Here is a 13,284-nt window from a genome sequence, read left to right as displayed (position 1 = left end):
AAACACTTTGGGTTCGCAAGGACTTAGAGTGCCGGGACGGGTTGGCGGATCCAACACTCTGGGTACCTCCGGGTACTTGGGGTTGGTTGAGGACTTGGTGAACAAACACTTGATATACACTCTTCGGATGTACTTCGGGTGTCACCTGTTGTCCGAGGCCACTTGCATGGTTAGCAAGCGTTGTGGTCTAATGGCCCTACCGGGCAAACACTTTGGGTTCGCAAGGACTTGGAGTGCCGGGACGGGTTGGCGGATCCAACACTCTGGGTACCTCCGGGTACTTGGGGTTGGTTGAGGACTTGGTGAACAAACACTTGATATACACTCTCCGGATGTACTTCGGGTATCGCCTGTTGTCCGAGACCACTTGCATGGTTAGCAAGCGTTGTGGTCTAATGGCCCTACCGGGCAAACACTTTGGGTTCGCGAGGACTTAGAGTGCTGGTAGTGGTTGGCGGACCCAACACTCTGGGTACCTCCGGGTACTTGGGGTTGGTTGAGGACTTGGTGAAGATACCCCTGTCACCTTGTTCGAGGCCACTTGCATGGTCGCAAGCGTTGTGATACAATGGCCCTACCGGGCAAACACTTTGGGTTCGCAAGGACTTGGAGTGCCGGGACGGGTTGGCGGATCCAACACTCTGGGTACCTCCGGGTACTTGGGGTTGGTTGAGGACTTGGTGAGCAAACACTTGATATACGTTCTTCGGATGTACTTCGGGTGTCACCTGTTGTCCGAGGCCACTTGCATGGTCAACGGTTGAGGTGGTGATGGCGGGTCGGTGCTGTAGGGTGCCGGCCTGTTGGCTGCCTTGGCCGGGTTGGTTGGATAACACTTGATTGAGCTTGCACCCGAGGGTAATGGCACTTGAAGGTGGGTACCGGCCGGCTGACCTGGTGTGATGGTTGGTTGGTGAACACTTGGCGGTACTTGCACTTGGCTGTGCTTGGACTTGAAGGTGGGATCCGGCTGGCCTAGGCCATTGGTGGTTGGTTGGTGGGTTAGCCCTTAGCTGGGCTGGCTGGCTGGCTGGCCATCGGTGGTGTGGTGTGGTGTGGTGTGTGGAGTCGAGCATCGCGCGCCGTTGCCTTCTTCGGAGTGTTGTAGGTACGCAAGTGCTTGCAGTGCAAAGAGGTTGGTGATGGAGTGACATTGCCTTCACCATGGAGTTGCGGGTACTTAGGTTCTTGCAAGGAGATGGTGGTATGGTGGTGTTGCGTGTGTGGTGTTCGATTAGAAAGATATAATTTCTAAGTCCGGATTAGTGCTGTCAGTGGGGCCGCCGCTAACAGGTCCTGCACGGCCACCGTGGGGCTTGACTTGGCGCTATTCCGGACTTGGGGCGATCACGATGTCCCCATGCGGGACTTAGAAGATGGAAGAACACAAGTACCCTTATCCCATGACTTGTGAGCGATTGGCATACGTTACCACATGAAGAGAAAAATTGGCTAAGTCCCGGATCCATATTATATGAAGAGAATAATCGGCTAAGTCCCGGATCCATATTATATGAAGAGAAAAATCGGCTAAGTCCAGGATCCATATATAATAACCTAATAATCGGCTAAGTCCAGGATCCATATTATATGAAGAGAAAAATCGGCTAAGTCCAGGATCCATATATTATAACCTAATAATCGGCTAAGTCCAGGATCCATATAATATGAAGAGAAAAATCGGCTAAGTCCAGGATCCATATATAATAACCTAATAATCGGCTAAGTCCAGGATCCATATGATATGAAGAGAAAAATCGGCTAAGTCCCAGATTGGGTCTGTCAGAAATACACTTCCAAGTTACCACACAAGCAAGCAAGATGGCCTAGTGATGGATCCATATGATATGAAGAGAAAAATCGGCTAAGTCCCAGATTGGGTCTGTCAGAAATACACTTCCAAGTTACCACACAAGCAAGCAAGATGGCCTAGTGATGGATCCATATGATATGAAGAGAAAAATCGGCTAAGTCCCAGATTGGGTCTGTCAGAAATACACTTCCAAGTTACCACACAAGCAAGCAAGATGGCCTAGTGATGGATCCATATGATATGAAGAGAAAAATCGGCTAAGTCCCAGATTGGGTCTGTCAGAAATACACTTCCAAGTTACCACACAAGCAAGCAAGATGGCCTAGTCATGGATCCATATAATATGAAGAGAAAAATCGGCTAAGTCCCAGATTGGGTCTGTCAGACATACACTTCCAAGTTACCACACAAGCAAGCAAGATGGCCTAGTGATGGATTCATATAATATGAAGAGAAAAATCGGCTAAGTCCCAGATTGGGTCTGTCGGAAATACACTATCAAGTTACCACATGAGCAAGCAAGTTATCACACGAAGAGAAAGCCGGCAAAGTCCGGGAATGTTACCACATGAAATGGAAAATGGGCAAAAACCTACCTTCACAGGGAACGTGAATAACTCAGGCTGTAGACATCGGATCGACAAGCCAAAGACTGATATGGAAAGGAAATGAGTAGTACTAGCTTTCCTGAGAGTTGCAGAGCTTAGACTGCATATGAACGGAAGTTATTAAGCGTCAAAGTCAGAAAAGTTGCCCGAAGGAACACAAGTTCCAACTTAGAGCATGAATACCGCCTAGACGGAAAGAGGTACGGCCAGGCTGACGAATAAGAAAATGTTGGCCAACATGTTCCCTAACTATCCCCCGAAGACCGTAAAGCAATCCAACATCAACCAAGAAAGTTATAGCCCGATCAAGGAAACACCTACTTTGCACCGATATTGCACCAAATACATGTACCAAGCACCTTCGGTTGCATACCTGCAGGGGCTTACCATAGTAGGCCATGGAAGACCGATATACCGAACATAATCACTTTCTATCTTCTCGGGTGTTGGAGATAGCGCTTTGCGGTAAAAGAACGAAAGTTAGACCATATCTTGGTGCATCTTTTTGCCCGAGAACACAAGACCCTATCTACCAAGGCAAGAAAGTTGTGTGGGGACAAAATGTCCAAAAGTGCCCAAAGTGGCACACTTGAACCATATATTCGAGAAAAACACAAGTGTGGGCCCGAGCTAGCAAGTTGAAATGTTCTGACCGTCAGTAGCCCTAGTCAAGGCGCACTTATCATTATATGGGGCCAAAGCGCCAGCTAGTCTCCAAGTGGGCCATATGGGTGTTCTAAGGTTTGCACCCAAATGAGGAAAAAACAGGGTAAGGTACGGTGTACCTCGAATAACTCGGGCTGTGGATGGCCGAGCAAGACAAACGACATAGCGTTGGAAAGGTCTTGATGAGACCTAACTACCCTGAGAATATGAAGGCATAGACTTGAACGACCGAGAAGTAATTAAGTGCACAAGTGGTGAAGTTGCACCAAAGTCCGTGTTACCCGAAGTGGTACACGAACACCCAATATTCGACCAAAACACAAGTTTGCGCACGAGCTAGCGAGCTACATTGTTCTGACCGTCAGTAGCTCTTACAAAGACACGCATTTGATTATATGAGGCCAAGCCGCTAGCTCGACTCGAAGTCGGTCATATGGTTAGTTTATGGTTTGGACCGACCACGTGTTGTACCAAGTTGAGGTAACTTTCATGAATTATAACTCGGTCAGTTTGCCACCGAGCAACAAGCTACGATGTGATTTGGAATGGTCCTGAGTAGGACTATTTGGGAAAAATACAAACAGAAAATCAGCTTGTCTATGGGCGAAGCTATTAGTGAAACATATGGCAAAATGGGTCCGAAAACGAATGAAATGGGACTTGGACCAAGAATAACGGCAAGTTGGAGAAGAGATAGCAAGTTGGTGTAGAACAATTATATTTGGTGCATGGTATGACCAACAAAAAAGTATATGAGGCCAAGGTGCTGGCTGGCCTCCAAAGTGGAGATATGGGCGATCCAAAGTTTGTACCCAAGTACGAACAAGTATGGAAAAAACAGGGTAAGGTACCAAGTACCATGAATAACTTCGGCTGTAGATGGCCGAGCAAGACAAACGGCATACCGTTGGAAAGGTCTCTGGGAGACCTATCTACCCTGAAAGTTTCATGAGGCTGAGTTGAAAGACCACGGAGATATTAGGTGATGATGGTCCAATTCGGGGACCAAGTCGCAGGAAATGGCACTTGACCAAAATCACCCTTGGAAGGTGAATACCGGCTTACCGGTAAGAGATAGCGACTTGGCGTAGAATATTCATAAGTTGGGCGTGTAGAGACGCAACTTTCATTATATGGGGGCAACCCGGTCAGGGTGCTCCAAGTCGGTCGTTTGGTCGGTTTATGGTTTGGGCCGACCACGTGGTGTACCAAGGTGAGGTACCTTTCATGAATTATAACTCGGTCAGTTTGCCACCGAGCGACAAGTTGCGGTGTGTTTTGGAATGGTCTTGAGTGGGACTATCAAGGAAAAATACAAGTAGAAAATCAGCTTGTCCATGGCCGAAACTATTAGTGAAACATATAGCAAAATGGGTCCAAAAACGAATTAAATGGGACTTGGACCAAGAATAACGGCAAGTTGGAGAAGAGATAGCAAGTTGACGTAGAACATTTATATTTTGGGCATAGTATGACCAACAAAAAAGTATTTGGGGCCAAGGTGCTGGCTGGCCTGCAAAGTGGAGATATGGGCGATACAAAGTTTGTACCCAAGTACGAACAAGTATGGAAAAAACAGGGTAAGGTACCAAGTACCATTAATAACTTCGGCTGTATATGGCCGAGCGAGGCAAACGGCTCACCGTTGGAAAGGTCTCGGGGAGACCTATCTACCCTGAAAGTTTCATGAGGCTGAGTTGAAAGACCACGGAGATATTAGGTGATGATGGTCGTATTCGGGGACCAAGTCGCAGGAAATGGCACTTGACGAAAATCCCCCTTGGAAGGTGAATACCGGCTTACCGGTAAGAGATAGCGACTTGGCGTAGAATATTCATAAGTTGGGCGTGTAGAGACGCAACTTTCATTATATGGGGCCAACCCGGTCAGGGTGCTCCAAGTCGGTCGTTTGGTCGGTTTATGGTTTGGGCCGACCACGTGGTGTACCAAGTTGAGGTACCTTTCATGAATTATAACTCGGTCAGTTTGCCACCGAGCGACAAGCTGCGGTGTGTTTTGGAATGGTCTTGAGTGGGACTATCAAGGAAAAATACAAATAGAAAATCAGCTTGTCCATGGCCGAAGCTATTAGTGAAACATATAGCAAAATGGGTCCAAAAACGAATAAAATGGGACTTGGACCAAGAATAACGGCAAGTTGGAGAAGAGATAGCAAGTTGGCGTAGAACAATTATATTTGGTGCATGGTATGGCCAACAAAAAAGTATATGAGGCCAAGGTGCTGGCTGGCCTCCAAAGTGGAGATATGGGCGATCCAAAGTTTGTACCCAAGTATGGCAAAAACTGGTAGAGGTACCTTTCATGAATTACTGCTCAGGCTGTATGGCACTTAGCGGGACGCTTGGCTCTGGTATGGAATAGTCTTGAGTGGGACTATCAAGGAAAAATACGAACAAAAAATCACCATGTCCACGGACGAAGGTATTAGCGAAACTTAGAGCGAAATTGCGACCAAGTCGCTGGAAATGGCCCTTGGACCAAGTATACCGTCAAGGCGGTACGAGATAGCGAGTTGACGTGGAATATTTATAAGTTTGCCTCCACGAGACGAAAGTTTAGTTATATGGGGCCAACCCGCTCAGGGTTGTCCAAGTCGGTCATATGGCTGATCGAAATTTTCGACCAAGTACTGAGAAAACAGGGTAAGGTACCGTGTACCTCGAATAACTTTGGCTGTAGATGTCCGAGCGAGGCAAACGGCATAGCATTGGAAAGGTCTTGAGGTGTTCTAGGCACCCTGAAAGTTTGAAAAGGCTATCTGGAAAACTCGTGGAGATATTAGAGAAACATTGGGCCCAAAAGATACCAAGTCGCAGGAAATGGGCCCTCCAAGAACACCCTAAAATCCCAATTACGGCTAAGTTGCAGGCCAGCTAGCGAAGTGAAATGTTCTAGGCATAACTAGAACACGTTAATGCGCAACTTTTTGAATCAGAACTTTTTTCGATATCTGGCCCCCAAAGGGGGGATATGGGCGATCAAAGGATTTTTTCAAGTTTCGGTACTTTTTACGGTATCGCTCATAGCTCCGGCTGTATGCAAGCAAATGACAATCTAAGACATGATTTGGAAAGGTATTGAGCAGTACTAACTTACGTTAGAACACAGCGAAGCGCTATCGGTTCATGGCAAGGCCGATATAAGCAGTCAAAGATGAAAAATGTTGACAAAATGAACAAAAATTACCTTGGTACGCGAATAGCGGCCAGGGATGAAGAGGTACGAAGGTGGTGTAGAAGAATTATAATTAGGACTTGGTACGCTTTAAAAGTTTGCCGAAGACCGCAAAGCGCTCAGACCCATAGAAAGTGGCCATTTGGGCCGAACAGTGCGTGCAAAGAGGTGAAAATGCAAAAATTGCACTTTGGGGGGCGATTTGCGGGGGGAAGGAGGGGTCGGAGGGCAAAATGTCCCTTTACCAAAAAGTCTTATCTCGTCGAGATCTACAACATTGCCGAAGACCGCAAAGCGCTAGCTCGCAATCGAAAAATCGAGAATTTGAAAATTTTCTAAGTCTTGGGCTCCCTAAGGAAAAGTTTCAAAAATCACGTTTGTCCCCAATTTTGAAGGGGAAGGAGTCGGTTCCGGGGCATGGTGTCTTCGGCAAAAAGTCTTATCTTTTTGCGTACTTTCGACTAGTTCAATAAAAATTTTTGACCCAAAATTTGTTCGGCGGACCCCTAGGTCGAAAAACCCGAAAAAAGTCGAAAAAAGTCGAAAATGTCGAAAAATGAGAAAACCTCATATTCGGACTCTACACGAGCCCCAGATATTGAAAAGTGAAATCCGCGGTCGATTTGGAACAAAAAATTGACCTAGGCAAAGTTGTATGGAGGTAGGGACCCCTGAGAAAAAAGTTTGGTCCCGAGGCTCCTTGGACCACCAAGTCCCTAGGTCGGACCAAAATCGGAAAAAATCCGACCAAAGTCGAAAGTGTCGAAAATTTTAAAAAACCCCTTTTGGGGCCCTATGGCCTCCCTAGATAATGAAAAGTGAGGTCCGCGGCCGATCCGGAAGAAAAACTTGACCTAGGCAAACTTGTATGACGGTGGGGACCCAAAAAAATTTCGATGAGTGTAGTTTAGACAGGCCGGAAAATGTATCGGTGGTCCGTATCAAGGGACGTCTTTTAGTTCCATGGGGTGGTGGTCGTCGAACAAAGTCGCCTAGGTCGACCACCAGAAAGACCAGTCGTGTTGTAATGGATGTTTTGACCACTTTACTAGGGAAACCTAGTAGGTCGAAGCAAATTTGGGGTTCGAGATGAGTTGGTGAAAGTTGGTCCAACCTAGGTGTGCTTGGTGGAGGTTGACCATGAAAGTAGAGCATGATAGGAATGACCATAACTTTGGTTCTAGATGTCGGATCGGTACACTTGAGGCAGTTTTGGAAAGGTGAAGGCCTGCTCTAGCTATGTTTCCTACCAAGCTGAGCGCCTACTAGTGACCCGGAGGAGGTATTAAGGGTCAAAGGCAAAAAGGGGTACCCTAAAGTGCATGTGACCAAGAAAATGGGAAAAACGGTATCGCCTATAGCTCAGGCTGTATGGCTCGGATCGGAAAGCTTGGATATGCGTTGGAAAGGTCTTGACGAGCGCTAGCTATGTGTCCTACCAAGCGAAGCGCTAGGTGTTGAGCAAGTCGGTCATATTAGAGGGCAAAGGTGAAAAATGGTGGTTTAGAGGCGAAAATTCACCTTATGATCGAAAATAGCGGGCGAACGATAAGAGCTACGAACACGGCGTAGAACAATCATAAGTACGTTACCACAAGACCTAACTTTGGCCAATATAGAGCGAGAAGATCGGAGGTACCCATCAGGGTGATATGGCTGGTTCAAAGTTGGACCAAAACGAGACTTGAGAAATGGGTTGAAACACGGTATCGCGAATAACTCAGGCTGTATGGAACGGATCGACAAGCTAAGATCAGTGTTGGAAAGGTCGAACCGAGCGCTAACTATAATCCCAAACAACCGAAGCGCTAAGTGTTGAGCAAAACTGAGTTATTAAGCGACAAAGTGGAAAAATAATACCAAAATTTCCAAAAATCACACAAGACCAAGAATACCGAGCAGGCGGTAAGAGATAGCGGGTTGACGTAGAATACTTATAAGTTTGCCTCTACGAGACCTAAAAGTCGTCCATAGACAGCGAGAAGATCGGACCACTCTGGAAGGGTGATACGAGTGGTCAAAAATTGGCAAAAATGAAACATGGCTAAAATGGATTTGACTTGTGCACCATGTAGCTCCGGCTGTATGGCATGGATTGTAAAGCTAGGATAAGTTTTGGAAAGGTAACACCCAGCGCTAGATACGACTAGAAGAAAGCAAAGCGCTAACTAGCATGATTTGGAAGTTATTAAGCGACAAAGTCGAAAAATGTTACCAAAATTGAAACTCGAGTACATTGGGCCAAAAAGTACAAGTTGTGAAATTTGGACTTACGAGTAAAATACCGAGCAGGCGGTAAGAGATAGAGACTTGGTGTAGAACAATTATAAGTTGGGCGTGTAGAGACGCAACTTTCATTATATGGGGCCAACCCGGTCAGGGTGCTCCAAGTCGGTCGTTTGGTCGGTTTATGGTTTGGGCCGACCACGTGGTGTACCAAGTTGAGGTACCTTTCATGAATTATAACTCGGTCAGTTTGCCACCGAGCGACAAGCTGCGGTGTGTTTTGGAATGGTCTTGAGTGGGACTATCAAGGAAAAATACAAATAGAAAATCAGCTTGTCCATGGCCGAAGCTATTAGTGAAACATATAGCAAAATGGGTCCAAAAACGAATAAAATGGGACTTGGACCAAGAATAACGGCAAGTTGGAGAAGAGATAGCAAGTTGGCGTAGAACAATTATATTTGGTGCATGGTATGGCCAACAAAAAAGTATAAGTCCCAAAATGATGATGTCAGAACTACACTAACAAGTTACCACACCAAGCAAGGCAAACTTATATGAAGCAAAGGACCCTGATGGGTCATATGGTATTTTACGAAAAATCGGCTAAGTCCCAAAATGGGGATGTCTGAACTACACTCATATGTTACCACACCAAGCAAGGCAAACTTATATGAAGCAAAAGACCCTGATGGGTCAAATGGTATTTTACGAAAAATCGGCTAAGTCCCAAAATGGGGATGTCAGAACTACACTCAAATGTTACCACACCAAGCAAGGCAAACTTATATGAAGCAAAGGACCCTGATGGGTCATATGGTATTTTACGAAAAATCGGCTAAGTCCCAAAATGGGGATGTCAGAACTACACTCAAATGTTACCACACCAAGCAAGGCAAACTTATATGAAGGCAAGGACCCTGATGGGTCATATGGTATTTTACGAAAAATCGGCTAAGTCCCAAAATGATGATGTCAGAACTACACTAACAAGTTACCACACCAAGCAAGGCAAACTTATATGAAGCAAAGGACCCTGATGGGTCATATGGTATTTTACGAAAAATCGGCTAAGTCGAAAAATGGGGATGTCAGAACTACACTCAAATGTTACCACACCAAGCAAGGCAAACTTATATGAAGGCAAGGACCCTGATGGGTCATATGGTATTTTACGAAAAATCGGCTAAGTCCCAAAATGATGATGTCAGAACTACACTAACAAGTTACCACACCAAGCAAGGCAAACTTATATGAAGCAAAGGACCCTGATGGGTCATATGGTATTTTACGAAAAATCGGCTAAGTCCCAAAATGGGGATGTCAGAACTACACTCAAATGTTACCACACCAAGCAAGGCAAACTTATATGAAGGCAAGGACCCTGATGGGTCATATGGTATTTTACGAAAAATCGGCTAAGTCCCAAAATGATGATGTCAGAACTACACTAACAAGTTACCACACCAAGCAAGGCAAACTTATATGAAGCAAAGGACCCTGATGGGTCATATGGTATTTTACGAAAAATCGGCTAAGTCCCAAAATGGGGATGTCAGAACTACACTCAAATGTTACCACACCAAGCAAGGCAAACTTATATGAAGGCAAGGACCCTGATGGGTCATATGGTATTTTACGAAAAATCGGCTAAGTCCCAAAATGGGGATGTCAGAACTACACTCAAATGTTACCACACCAAGCAAGGCAAACTACCTAGGTGAACCCTAGGAAGAAACACGGACCAAGTCAGATGGCCTAAGTCAAGAGTTCAAGTGACCTAGGGAAAGTTGTATGACGGTGAGGACCCTGAAAAATCTGGTTAGTGTAGTTCAGACAGGGTAGGTTTTTGGGTCGGCCGGACCTCCTTATTTCGGGTTTTGACCTCCTCAAGAAGCTACACCTAGGCAAACTGCCTAGGGTGCAAGTGTGAAGACCAATCGAATAGTAAGACAAGTTTTGACCGATCGCCCTAGGCAAGCTTGTATGAAGAAAGGGACCCTACGGGTCATATGGAAATACATGAAAAATCGGCTAAGTCCCAAAATTGGGATGTCAGAACTACACTAAAAAGTTACCACATGAAGCAAGGCAAAGTACCTAGGTGAACCCTAGGAAGAAACACGGACCAAGTCAGATGGCCTAAGTCAAGAGTACAAGTGACCTAGGCAAAGTTGTATGGCGCTGAGGACCCTGAAAAATCTGGTTAGTGTAGTTTAGACAGGGTAGGTTTTTGGGTCGGCTGAACCTCCTTATTTTGGGTTTTGACCTCCTCAAGAAGCTACACCTAGGCAAACTGCCTAGGGTGAAAGTGCGAAGACCAATCGAATAGTAAGACAAGTTTTGACCGATCGCCCTAGGCAAGCTTGTATGAAGAAAGGGACCCTATGGGTCATATGGAAATACATGAAAAATCGGCTAAGTCCCAAAATTGGGATGTCTGAACTACACTAAAAAGTTACCACATGAAGCAAGGCAAAGTACCTAGGTGAACCTTAGGAAGAAACACGGACCAAGTCAGATGGCCTAAGTCAAGAGTACAAGAGACCTAGGCAAAGTTGTATGGCGCTGAGGACCCTGAAAAATCTGGTTAGTGTAGTTTAGACAGGGTAGGTTTTTGGGTCGGCTGAACCTCCTTATTTTGGGTTTTGACCTCCTCAAGAAGCTACACCTAGGCAAACTGCCTAGGGTGAAAGTGCGAAGACCAATCGAATAGTAAGACAAGTTTTGACCGATCGCCCTAGGCAAGCTTGTATGAAGAAAGGGACCCTATGGGTCATATGGAAATACATGAAAAATCGGCTAAGTCCCAAAATTGGGATGTCTGAACTACACTAAAAAGTTACCACATCAAGCAAGGCAAAGTACCTAGGTGAACCCTAGGAAGAAACACGGACCAAGTCAGATGGCCTAAGTCAAGAGTACAAGTGACCTAGGCAAAGTTGTATGGCGCTGAGGACCCTGAAAAATCTGGTTAGTGTAGTTTAGACAGGGTAGGTTTTTGGGTCGGCCGAACCCCCTTATTTTGGGTTTTGGCCTCATCAAGAAGCTACACCTAGGCAAACTGCCTAGGGTGAAAGTGCGAAGACCAATCGAATAGTAAGACAAGTTTTGACCGATCGCCCTAGGCAAGCTTGTATGAAGAAAGGGACCCTAAGGGTCATATGGAAATACATGAAAAATCGGCTAAGTCCCAAAATTGGGATGTCTGAACTACACTAAAAAGTTACCACATCAAGCAAGGCAAAGTACCTAGGTGAACCCTAGCAAGAAACACGGACCAAGTCAGATGGCCTAAGTCAAGAGAACAAGTGACCTAGGCAAAGTTGTATGACGGTGAGGACCCTGAAAAATCTGGTTAGTGTAGTTTAGACAGGGGAGGTTTTTGGGTCGGCTGAACCTCCTTATTTTGGGTTTTGACCTCCTCAAGAAGCTACACCTAGGCAAACTGCCTAGGGTGAAAGTGCGAAGACCAATCGAATAGTAAGACAAGTTTTGACCGATCGCCCTAGGCAAGCTTGTATGAAGAAAGGGACCCTATGGGTCATATGGAAATACATGAAAAATCGGCTAAGTCCCAAAATTGGGATGTCAGAACTACACTAAAAAGTTACCACATCAAGCAAGGCAAACTACCTAGGTGAACCCTAGCAAGAAACACGGACCAAGTCAGATGGCCTAAGTCAAGAGTGCAAGTGACCTAGGCAAAGTTGTATGACGGTGAGGACCCTGAAAAATCTGGTTAGTGTAGTTTAGACAGGGGAGGTTTTTGGGTCGGCTGAACCTCCTTATTTTGGGTTTTGACCTCCTCAAGAAGCTACACCTAGGCAAACTGCCTAGGGTGAAAGTGCGAAGACCAATCGAATAGTAAGACAAGTTTTGACCGATCGCCCTAGGCAAGCTTGTATGAAGAAAGGGACCCTATGGGTCATATGGAAATACATGAAAAATCGGCTAAGTCCCAAAATTGGGATGTCTGAACTACACTAAAAAGTTACCACATCAAGCAAGGCAAAGTACCTAGGTGAACCCTAGGAAGAAACACGGACCAAGTCAGATGGCCTAAGTCAAGAGAACAAGTGACCTAGGCAAAGTTGTATGACGGTGAGGACCCTGAAAAATCTGGTTAGTGTAGTTTAGACAGGGGAGGTTTTTGGGTCGGCTGAACCTCCTTATTTTGGGTTTTGACCTCCTCAAGAAGCTACACCTAGGCAAACTGCCTAGGGTGAAAGTGCGAAGACCAATCGAATAGTAAGACAAGTTTTGACCGATCGCCCTAGGCAAGCTTGTATGAAGAAAGGGACCCTATGGGTCATATGGAAATACATGAAAAATCGGCTAAGTCCCAAAATTGGGATGTCTGAACTACACTAAAAAGTTACCACAGCAAGCAAGGCAAAGTACCTAGGTGAACCCTAGGAAGAAACACGGACCAAGTCAGATGGCCTAAGTCAAGAGTACAAGTGACCTAGGCAAAGTTGTATGGCGCTGAGGACCCTGAAAAATCGGGTTAGTGTAGTTCAGACAGGGGAGGTTTCTGGGTCGGCTGAACCTCCTTATTTCGGGTTTTGGCCTCCTCAAGAAGACAGACCTAGGCAAACTGCCTAGGGTGAAAGTGCGAAGACCAATCGAATAGTAAGACAAGTTTTGACCGATCGCCCTAGGCAAGCTTGTATGAAGAAAGGGACCCTATGGGTCATATGGAAATACATGAAAAATCGGCTAAGTCCCAAAATTGGGATGTCTGAACTACACTAAAAAGTTACCACATCAAGC

Source organism: Anopheles coustani (genome assembly GCF_943734705.1).
Source record: "Anopheles coustani chromosome X unlocalized genomic scaffold, idAnoCousDA_361_x.2 X_unloc_90, whole genome shotgun sequence".
NCBI lineage: Eukaryota > Metazoa > Arthropoda > Insecta > Diptera > Culicidae > Anopheles > Anopheles coustani.
Note: the sequence above shows the minus strand (reverse complement) of the source record.